We start from the raw sequence: 11,593 nt of genomic DNA on the forward strand, positions 1-11,593 counted from the left end.
CCCTGGGTCAGGAAGATTCCTTGGATAAGGAAATGGCAACCCACTCCAGTATTCTTGCCTGGGAACACCCATGGAGAGAGGAGCCTGGCAGGTTCCAGGGGGTTGCAGAGTCGCACACAGCTGTGTCTGAGCACAGCACACTGGGTTAGAAAATGAAAACTTCCCAAAGACCCCTAGTAAGGAGGTCTTTCCACCACCCATACACCATTCAGGTCTGAGAATGCCTGCCTCGCCCCGGGGTGGGGTCAGCAGGTGGTTGCAAATATCTGACACCCCCGACGGGGAGGTGGGCTCAGGGTGGCTTCCACCAACGGAGGACAGCAGAAATGAACGCAGCAGGCAAGGTCTGAGCAGGAGAGAAAAGCACCAGTCACTTCAACCGGGAAAGCTTAGTGCAAAGAACTGGGGACCAGGGTAACGGGGGACCTCAGTGAGGAGCAGGGAGAACCCTGAGAGTCCAGGAAAGCAGGAGCCACGGAGCGCCCCACCCCGGGGCCGGGATCCAGATGTGCGGGTGGGTCAGCCCATGGCTCTCACGACCCAGCTGCCTCAAGCCCACCTTGAAACGGGGTTCTCTTCTCCCTCCCCGACTTCTCAAGGCCTCACCTGGCTCCTTCCAGTGGGACCTTCACATCCTGCGTGTGCAGCAAGCCTGGCGCCGCCGTGGGCAGGACCAGACATCAGCCGTGGAAATGGGCTCACGACTGATGGCCCCTCCTGGGTCCAGGCCAGCAGCCCATCCTCCTGATGACCAGAGCAAGTCTTGTATCTGTTCCTGTGGCTCCGGGAAGCTGAGCACCCAGAGCCACTGGAGATTCTCCTGCAGGCTCAACCACTGCTCGGAAGGCATCTGGGTCAGGACCCAGCGCTTGTCAGGAGCCAGGCATGTTCATTCAGTGTACAGTGGTAAACACGAGGCCTGAGCCAGCGCAGAGGTGGGCGGCAGCCAGGGCAGCTGGGACAGCCCTCAGATGCCCCTCCCAGAGTCTACGGGCTTCCCTCTGTCCAGGGACCCTCCCTAGTCATCACCCCCATGCTGTCCTTGGGCTGTGAATTGATCCCAACTTGCCCTTTGATGCAAACTGGTCCCTCTGTCTTCTCTGTCTTTGAGAAAAGTCTCAAATCACTGAGGTATGGCTAGTGGACTAATCAATATCCCAGGTTAACTGCCAAGAAGGGGCGGAGGTTGCCTGCGTCAGCTCCGCGGAACACCTGTCTGCTAATGGGGCGCTGCCGGGGGACTCTAGGCAGTGTGCCCAGGACACACCAGGGCAGAGGGGGGTCATCCTCCAGCCCCCAGGCCACTCCCCGTGGCCTCCTGCTCACGGCTGTGGGAGGTGAGCGCGGATGGAAACTGAGGAGGAGCCAAGCAAATGGTCCACATGTGACATAAGAGATGATCTAACAAAGGAGAGGATAAGACAGCTCAAAAAGAACTCAATGAGAAAAGTGACAGGAAAACACGTGTCAAATTTAAAATTCCATTATGGACAACGCGCATCACCTAGAGATGAGTAAGACAATCGCTTCCCTCCGGCCTATCGTCCTCTTAGAGGAGCAGCAAGAAGCGGGTGGGTGCCTCTGGGATCGGACGGGCCACGTTGGATGTGGTCAGAAAGGGGAGGGCCTGGCTGTGGGGGTGCAGGTGCAGCCCTGGGTGGCCCCCCAGGGATGGGGACACCCAGAAGAGCAGACACGGCCAGCCAGGTTGGGGCGGGGGGACGGTCACTCCCGGCAGAGGAAACGGTCTGCAAAGCCCAAGGGCAATCAGGGCGATGACCAAGCATCCCGCAGAGACAGGGCCCCAACAGCAGAGGCCACACGGCAGCGTGTTGGCAGAGGGTTGGGCACCACACTGCTGCTTAGAGCCAAGAGGAAGCTTAAGTAATCCTAGGCTGGAGTCTGTCACCTGGTGAGAATGGTGATGTGCAGATACAAGGGTGGAGCAGTGTGGGTTCTGAAGAGGACAGCGTTTGGCTGGTTGACAACTTCACATCATCTGTTGAAATTACAATCTGGGATCCAGAAGGCTTCCCTGAGGAAGTGATGTCCGAGTGAGACCCAAAATGTGAAGAGTTAACGATGTGAAGTTCAGGGTGGGAAGCAAGGTCGACAGAGACACAAGGCATTTGAGGACCAAATTACGGATGGGTGGATGGATGATGGATAGATGGAATGGTGGGTGATGGATAGATGGATGGATGGAAACAGGGTGGCTTCAGCTTTTACAGTCATTTATAATCAGCCAAACACACGTGCACACACACACATCACATGGATACCGTGTGCCTACAATTCTTTCCTGTTTTAATATCAGACAAGGAACAGCAGCCGTGACCTCCCATACCTCAGCCCAACCTTAAGATCACATTCGGGAGGAAAAATAATATCTCCTAGAAAAACCCAGTTGAAGATGAACAACCAAGTATTTTACTAGAGATAAGAGTTACGTTAGATGATATTCAGCACTTTACCCCTAACTCCAAGAGCAGAATGTGACACGTATCTGCCAACAGGAGACTTTTATAGAAACTGCCTTCAAAATTCCTTCATCATCATTAAAATATTTAAGATAGAAGTTAATTAAGAGACTGTTCCCCTTTTAGGTTATTGTTACAACAATAAAACTAGAAATGACCAAGTCTCCCAAGTCAAAAGAGATAAAAGCAAAAATAAATAAATGGGACCTAATCAAACTTAAAAGCATTTGCACAGTAAAGAAACCCCATCCACAAAATGAAAAGACAACTTATGGACTGGGAGAAAATATTAGCAAATGATGCAACCAAGGGCTTAATTTCCAAAATATACAAACAGCTCATGCAGCTCAATATCCCAAAAAAGGCAAACAATCCAGTAAAAAAATGAGCAGAAGACCTAAACAGACATTCCTCCAAAGAAGACATACAGATGCCAACAGGCACATGAAAAGATACTCAACATCATTAATTATTAGGGAAATGTACATCAAAACCAAAGTGAGTCAAAATTACCAATTACACAACAGTCAGAATTACCATTGTTCAAAACTCTACAAACAATGAATGCTGGAGAAGGTGTGGAGAAAAGGGAACCCGCCTACCGTGGTGGGAAGGTAAATTGGTGCCGTTACCCTGGAGAACACAATGGAGGGTCCTTAAAAACTGAAGACAGAGCTGCCATACGATCCCGCAATCCCACTCCTGGGCATATTTCCAGAAGAGGCAAAAACTCGGATTTGAAAAGATCCATGCACCCCAGCGCTCACAGCAGCCGGGCACGGAGGCAGCCTAAGCGTCCACCAGGAGAGGAGTGGGCAAAGAAGACGGGGCGCACACGCAGTGGATGCCACTCCGCCGTGAAAGAGAATGCCACAATGCCATGTGCAGCTCCAGGGGTGGACCTGGAGATGCGCACACTAGCTGAAGCAAGTCAGAGACAGGCATCACACGATGTCGCTTACACGTGGAACCTTAAACCAGTGACACAAACGAGCTTAATTGCGGAGCAGAAACCGACTCACACAGAGAACCGCCTTGCGGCCAGCAGAGCCGAGGGGGCGTCAACCAGGAGTTCGGAACCAACAGACACACACCGCTGTACGCACCACAGCCAGCCACCAAAGACCTACTGCACAGCACAGTTTTGAAAATATTCAAGGTTTTTTAATAACTTCTAGTCAAAAAGACTCTCGGACAGCGTTAATGTGTGTGTGCGTGTGTGCATGTGCGTGCGCACGTGTGTGTGTACATGCGTGTGTGTAACTGAACCACTTCGCTGGACACCTGAAACTAACACAGCAGTGTAAATGCTTCAGTTTAAAACCAGGCTGACAGTGCGCAGGTCGCGAGTGTGCACCATGAACGGGGCTGCACCAACGCCTCGGATAGTCACTACCCTGCTCAGCCCCCCAGCCGCCTGGAAACAAGTGATAACACCATCCCTTCTCATAGGCGAGGAAGCAGGCTCGGAAGGGTGTCTCGTGTGCTCAAGCATACAGGGCTGTAAGTAACTGAAAGATTCGTGCTAACACCTATTAAAATGTCATTTTTGAAACAAGGGGAAAAAACACCCACGTTCAACCCTCTGGGTCCCTCCTCGCCGCTCTCCGTGTTGCTGTGTCTTGTTTCTCTTGAGTAAGCAGAACCCTGTCACTGGTTACAGGCTGTCGCCCTGGCAGGGCACTCCCACCCAGAAAAGAAAAGGACCCCAGCACCCCGGAGAACCTCGCTGTCCCAGGATGCCCGCTCCTGCTGCTCAAGGACCCTGCGGGTGGGGAGCACGGGACCCGGCCCTTCTCCCGTGAGCCCGCCGGGGACACGGGCCGCCTGCCCGGACCCCACGATGGGAGGGTGTGCAGCCCGAAGGCTAGAGGGAGAAAGAGCCCCTTGGGGCTCATGCGGGGGCTGCAGAGGGCCTGGGGCAGACACAGCCCAGACGGGCCCGCCTGCCACCACGTCGGCTCCAACAGTCCCACTCACCCGGAAAGGGAGACGGGGAGACGACGGGGAGGGGGTCTCTCGGTAGAGGAGGAGCCTGCTCATCTGCTCCCCCGGAGCCCCAAGCCGAGAGAGGCCACAGCGCTGCGTCCCCCGGGAGCAGGACACTCAGAGCCCTCTCCTGACTTGGCCTCGAGGCCTCCGAGCCTACCGTCGCCCCAGCTCCCTTCTGCCTGCGTTCTGTGAGAGCCCAGTAAAGCTCGACACTGATATCGGTGCTTCTGCCTCGGAGATAAAAATAACCGGCGGAGCTGAACGGAGTTCTGTCCCAGTTTATTTAAGGCATAATCTCAAGCATCCCTTTGTCCTAATTACGGCGCCGCGCCCCAAAGGAGGGAGCACAGAGAAAGCCTGAGAGCGGGCCACGTTGTCTTGCCGATCTTCGGTGTGACTCTCTCAAATATTTACAAACCTCCCTAGAGCGGGGGCTTCCCGGGTGGCGCTGCGGTAAAGAGCCCGCCTGCCAGTGCAGGAGACGTAAGAGACGCGGGTCCATCTCCGAGTCGGGAGGACCCCCTGGAGGAGGGCATGGCAACCCGCTGCGGTATTCTTGCCTGGAGAGTCCTGTAGACAGAGGAGTCTGGCGGGTACACTCCACGGTGTCGCACAGAGTCGGACACGACTTAGTGACTCCACACACACACAGTGGAGGGGTAAGAAGGCTCAGCTTTGCCTCCTGGAGAAGAAAGTGGGGAGGAGATGAAGCCAGGCCTTCCTGAGGAACCAGAGGCTCAGTTCTTCCAAGTTCAACAGACGGTTACGCTCTTTAACCGTGGTGACAGCCTCTCCGTATGTGTCGCCATGGTGCCACCTTCATCCTTCATGGGGCCGTTCACACAACTGGGGCTCAGAGCACTATGGGCGATGCCCAGCGCCAGCCACAGCCATTGGAACCCGCCGCCCAGACAGTGGTCCTCTGGGTTGTGAGCCTGTGTTAACATCTGAACTTCTCATCTCACAGCAAATTTCATGGAAATCCATTTTTTTAATGTATAAATATATATATATATGTATATATACACTCGAAGGCTACTCCAGCTCTAATCCGCCTGCAATGCAGGAGACATGGGTTCAATTCCTGGGTGGGGAAGATCCCCTGGAAAAGGAAATGGCAACCCATTCCTGTACTCTTGCCTAGAAAATCCCACGGACAGAGGAGCCTGGCCAGCTACAGTCCCTGGGGTCATAAAAAGTCGGACACGACTTAGCAACCTAAACAATGATATATAATTTATGGAAAAGTGCTTAGGCAGATGTTCTGTTTCTGGATGTTCTGCAAATCCATCTGAAGGTATAGCTTGAGGCCCTGAGTAAGGTAACTTATTCCATTAAAAGTAGAAAAACCCTTCAAACAGGGCTGCGAACAAACAAGCGGGACATTCCAGCAGCCTGAGTCACTTCCTGCCAGCCAGCCCCGCCCTCCCGCACTTCAGGCCCGTCCACCACTTCAGAGGCCTCCCAGGTACAGGTCTGGGTGGACCCTTCTTGCTCAGAGGCTGAAACGAGCGATACCATCTAGGAGTCCTCCCCTCAAGCCTCCCCACGGAAAACTCCTGAAGAAGCTGAACCTTCATAAAATAGCTGCTCTATCCTGATGCAGGTGGCTGGTGAGCGTGAGTTCACTGATTCAGTGAAAGTGTTTCTCAAGCCTCCACTATGTGGAACGCAGCCCACGCGGGGTCCTAGGGTCTGGGGCTTGCTGCTGCACTGTTCAGTGTGATAACAATTAACCTTCTCTGTGTCCAGAATGGTTCATAACTTGCTCAAAGTGCTGCCCGCAGAGGGTCCCTTCAGTGTGCCAGCCGCAAAGAATGTCATCACTTACTGTAAATCACACACATAAACAAATAAGAACATTATTTAAAGGGCCTTCACTTAGAGAAACCATATCACAGTTACTTCAGGATCCAATTAGATTTAAAGCTTCGTTTGGGAAACAGAAGATGAAAATGAACTCTTCTCCTAAGGCCGTCTGGATCGGGGTCAACAGTGTGCCTCATTTGACTCCATCGAGCAGCAAGTCTGCCCAGGTAACAGTTGAGCCGAAGGGCTCTGCCCGGGACCGCGGCACCAGGGAGGGAGGCGGGGTGGGCCGTGCTTACCACGCTCACAGTGACTCCTTTTTAACCGCTGTTTAGGAAAAGAACAGTCTACTTGGGGCTTCCCTGTGGCTCAGACGGTAAAGAATCTGCCTGCAATGCAGGGGACCCAGATTCAATCCCTGGGTTGGGAAGTTTCCCTGGAGAAGGAAATGGCCATCCACTCCAGGATTCTTGCCTGGAGAACCCCATGGACAGAGGAGACCGGCAGGCCACAGTCCCTGGGGTCGCAGAGTCAGCCATGACTGGTGATTCCCAGTACATTTGAGATGAAGAAATTCAGGGGTTAGACTAAAGTTCCTGAAACAGAACACCCTGACATGTAAACACGCAGATGTCACACTGAGGAGTCAGCATTGAGTTTTCGGAAAGTTAAAATAAGCCTTAAAATCACACGATGAGCCCCCTGACCTTGGCAGGACCTGTGAGTCCCTGAGCGTGTGACGAGCAACTCAGGTATCTGCAGACGACCTCCTAAGGCTTGCCTGCTTCAAAAGCACACGGCTTTGCCGTAAGCCCGTTGTATCAGCTGTCATTACTGCTTGAAAATAATGACAATGTTAACTGTCCTCTGCTTTGATTTAAAATATATATAATATCAAGGTGTATTCGCTCAGTCGTGTCCAACTTTGTGACCCCATGGACTATACAGTCCATGGAATTCTCCAGGTCAGAATACTGAAGTGACTAGCCTTTCCATTTTCCAGGGGATCTTCCCAACCCAGGGATCGAACCCAGGTCTCCCACAGTGCAGGTGGATTCTTTACCAGCTGAGCCACCAGGGAAGCCCATATATAATACCTCATATAACAGTACATAAGTATATGATATCAACATAACACATTCATAAAACAGGTCATATGAAGAAAGGAAAGGCCAAACAGCAGGGATCATCCATCCGAGAAAAGATTCTTTACATTAAAGGAGTTGCTGGAAAGGGTTTTTGAACTTGAAGCTTCCGGAGACATTGAAGCATTGGTCTGTAAAGCAGGTGCTTCTTGACAAACCCCAGAGAAAGCAGCTAAGGCCGAGGGTGGCCGGACCCCAAGCGGGGCCCCTAGAGAGGACACTGGGGCAGGAGGGATTGTCTGCAGGCTCTGGGGAGACAGAGTCCCTGGAGCCAGGCCTGGTGCGGAGAGCGGAAGCGGGTCACGGGGCTCCTCACAGGTCCCAGCCGCACCCACCTGCCGCTCCAGCCAGGTGGCCCTGGCCCGCAGGTGTGGGGTCCGAGACCGTGCGGTCACCCTGCGTGGACTTGAGGGCCGGGAGCAGCAGCGTGGCGTGGAGCTGCTGAGGCTCCCCGCCTCCCTGGCCCTCCCAGTGGGCACGCTCTCGCCTCCCCGCCTCTGGGCTCAGCCCCACGGCCAGATCAGGGCTGTCCTGCTCTGCTCGCGTGAAAGCCCGCGCCAGGCTCCAAGCTGGGGCCCCAACAGCAGGCCACGGGAATCCCCTCCGCCAGAGCATCCTTCCCCCCGGCTCTCTGCCTGAGCCCAGCCCCCTGTTACAGACAGACTGTGGGCACTGGACCCAGCACACCATCGGCGGGGCTGGAGCCGGACGCTGGGGGGAGCTCAGGCCTGCTGACCAGCTGGAGAGAAAGGCAGAGCTGCAAAGGCTGGCCCTGGGAGGCTGGCCATGGTGACCACGGGGACCAAGGCGTGGTGCGGTCAACCACCATCCCCACGCAAGAACGGGGGTGCCGGCACACGGAGACCCCAGAGGAGGGTGTGCCCCTCAGTGAACGGCCCGTCCCGTCAGCCGAGGGAAAAACGTGCTCCTTCCCCAGGTACGCACGGCGTGTTTGGGGGAAAAACCAACAAAAACGTGCTGATTAAGATGTCCAGCTCTCTGAACACGATCTGCGGTTACCAGACCACCGTCTCCCAGTTCCACCGGCTCTGAACGTTAAATAACCCGGGACGTCGAGCTGAGCCGTGAACCTCTCCCTGGGAGGGGGAGGAGGACCCGGGCCCCAGTGGCACTGTGCCCACAGCAGGGAGCTGCCTGCCGAGGGCAAGGAGGCCTTCTCGGACCCGGGGACACACCTTTCTCCTTTCCTGACCTCCCTGACAGTCGTCTGTGCCGGCCAAGTGATGACAGGTCTTACGGGGTTGCATTTCTGCCTGATGGCTTCATGTTCGAAAATCGCCATGAACCAAAACACAGTAAGACCCCCAGACCACTTCTGCCGTGCGCATAGTGCCCAGCTCAGCAAAACTGCACACGATTTCAGGGTCAGAGTCGATGGCGGGGGCGTTGGAAGACTCTGGAAATAAGTGACAACTTCCTCCCCCGTCGGCCTCCCCCGAGGATCCCTGCCTCACCCCACGGCAGCGGCCATACCCCAGGGCTCCTTCTAGACGCCCCCCTCTAGAGCACCCCAAATTCACGTTGAAGCTGCTCCCAAAGGCCTGCCGGGTTTCCAATAAAGGGGCCACTGTCGTGCAGTTCCTGACAGTGCGTCTCACCAGCTGAACCCGAGGCCCCGCACACATGCCCGCCCCCACCCAGCGGCCTCAGTGATCTTACGACCACAGTCTGAGCTGGTCACCGTGTGCCCCAAACCTCCAATGCCTTTCCAAGACCCCCTAGATCAACCCCACACCTGCCCCTGCCCCTGCGTGAGCCTCCGCCAAGCCCACACCCCGCGTCTCTGACCCTCCTCCCACCCCAGGGTCTTTGCACAGGCTGCTCCTCCCACAGACTCCTCCGCCCTGGGCTCTGCTCCACTGAATGCCGCACACCCACGAAGCTCCCCCAGCCCCTCTGTGCCCTCACACGCTCTGCTTCTCCAGGCAGGTGACACTCACGTTCTAGTGGGATTAACTGACTAACGTCCACGCTCTGGCAAGAATGCCTTCTGATGTTTGCGCGTCCTCTCTGCCCAGCACAGCCCCGCTTCCTGCTGAAGTTCCCAGTGGGTGAACAAGCAAGCCAATCAAAACAATCGATACATTAATTCCACGGTGCATGCGACCCAAGTGACCTCCAGCGGGGGAGTGGATTTCTCGCCAGGGTCGTGTGCTTACTAAGACGACCACGGCACATCGGGGCTTAGTCCTAGGACGATGCATGACCGCCTGGGTGAGGCGGTCTGTGGTGTCAGCACAGACGCAGTGGGGAGAAGAGTCCACTGTGAACAGAGCAGCTGAGCACGCGTGCGATCCGGGCCCTGACCGTGGAGGTGAAGCGCCCCCGGAGTCAAACCACGTGGGCCACCTGGTTGCCAGCATCTGGGGGCCAGGGAGACCCGCTTCCAAAGACCACTGGCCCTGGAAGGAGGACGGACCCCAGCAGCCCTGACCGGGCAGGGAGGAAGCCGGTCTGCCGCTGGCCCGTCACCACCCCTCGCTGCTCCAGCCCAGGAGAATTCAGGGCCCACAGAGGGTGGCCCCCAAGTCCAGCACAGAGAGCCCGAGAGTGGCCCAGAAGGCTCGAGAGAGGGCTGCCAGCACCCTTGTCACCCCTGCGGCCCCAGCTCCAAGGACCAAGCATCACCCTTCTGACCCCTGCAGCTTCCTCACCCAGCGGGTCCTCGCGGGCACTCGATGTGAGACTTGCACAGACGGGCCTCGTGCCCAGTGCTGAGGATGGGCACCCCAGGGCCTCCCCTGGCTGGCACGCTCCCCCACCCCACCGTCAGCACAACCCCTGATGACGGGCTGGCATCCTAACCTCTCAGGGGCTCATGTCTCTTTCCCTTTTCGCTCTTAGGAGGTCAGCAAGAAAACTGCAGGCATTTGAGAGCAACTTGCGCGCCTCCACACTCCCAGGACACGCTGCCAAGCCAGAGTTCTAAGCTAATCAGGTGAACTGACATGATGGCACGCTGGGTGAGTCGAGGGCTGGCCCCCGGTGCATTAAGACATTTTAGAGCTCGCTGGCAAGCCCCAACCTCAAAACCCTGATTATTTATTTATGCCCTTTTTTGTCTAAGAAGTTAAATCCCCAAAGCATCTCAATTTAGATCAAAAGCAATTTACCAAACTTCACCTGGCACACCTGTGCCTGGTGACTCGTTAATTACCCGCTTAGCATTTCCAGGGCTGCATGGAAGCGCAGCCTTACCGGCCACAGGGGGAGCCTCTGACACCCGCTCCCGGGACGGAGCCTTCCAGAACGCCTGAGGTGTTCACCCGAGGAGGCTCCCCACAGCCACGTGCACTTCTGCAAATTGCTTTTATTTTCCAGGGCGAGGAACTCAGAGCACCCAGCAGACAGACCCATAAATGCAAGTGAGCTTGCTGACATGCTTCTTGGCTACCTGATCAAATTATATAATGGCACTAATATATCTTATCACCCGTGATCTATCGCACACAGGATCATTAAGTCCTAGCACCCCATTTATTTCTCCAGAGCCCTTGGTTTACAATTTGGCATTAGGATATTAGGAATAACAATAATTACTTGCTTTTTACATCGCTTCAAACGAAAGAAATCATTAAATTGCACACATGAAAAGATGATCTCATTTCTAAGATGTCTCTCTCAGCTTGCCTGCCCTTTGGTTTTCCTTTCCTCCTTTCTTCTTTTTTCTTTTTCTTTCTCTTCTTTTTCTCCCTTCCTTCCCCCTCTCACACAATCTAAGCAATCATCAAAGTATCTTCTTCTGGAGCATAAGCAGTGGTTACGAATGCCAAGCAATTAAAAAGACAGGGAGTTTATTACAGCAACCCAATGCAAAAAAAATTTTGTCTTTTCGGTGTGACGAGATGGAAAGCATGACCTTTACTGGGCTTCCAGAGGCATGCGAAGCGCTCAGTGCAGTGCGGTACACCGTGTCCCAGGCAAGAAGCTTCTCCATCTTAATTTGCTCCCTGCTTTTTAAGTTCAACTCAGAGAGAGCTGAATAGGCTGCCTGCTTTGAGAACATCTAGAAAATTAAGATTACAAAATGTATTGGCTTCTGGAAGTCAGTAGCAAAGCCACAGCTCAGTGCCTCGTGACAGGGGCTTTCTGATCCTCCCCAAAGAAGAAACCACTCCCCCTTAAGCCCCCACAGTTCTTTATTTT

This window comes from Bubalus bubalis, chromosome 8 (assembly GCF_019923935.1).
Source record: "Bubalus bubalis isolate 160015118507 breed Murrah chromosome 8, NDDB_SH_1, whole genome shotgun sequence".
Classification (NCBI taxonomy): domain Eukaryota; kingdom Metazoa; phylum Chordata; class Mammalia; order Artiodactyla; family Bovidae; genus Bubalus; species Bubalus bubalis.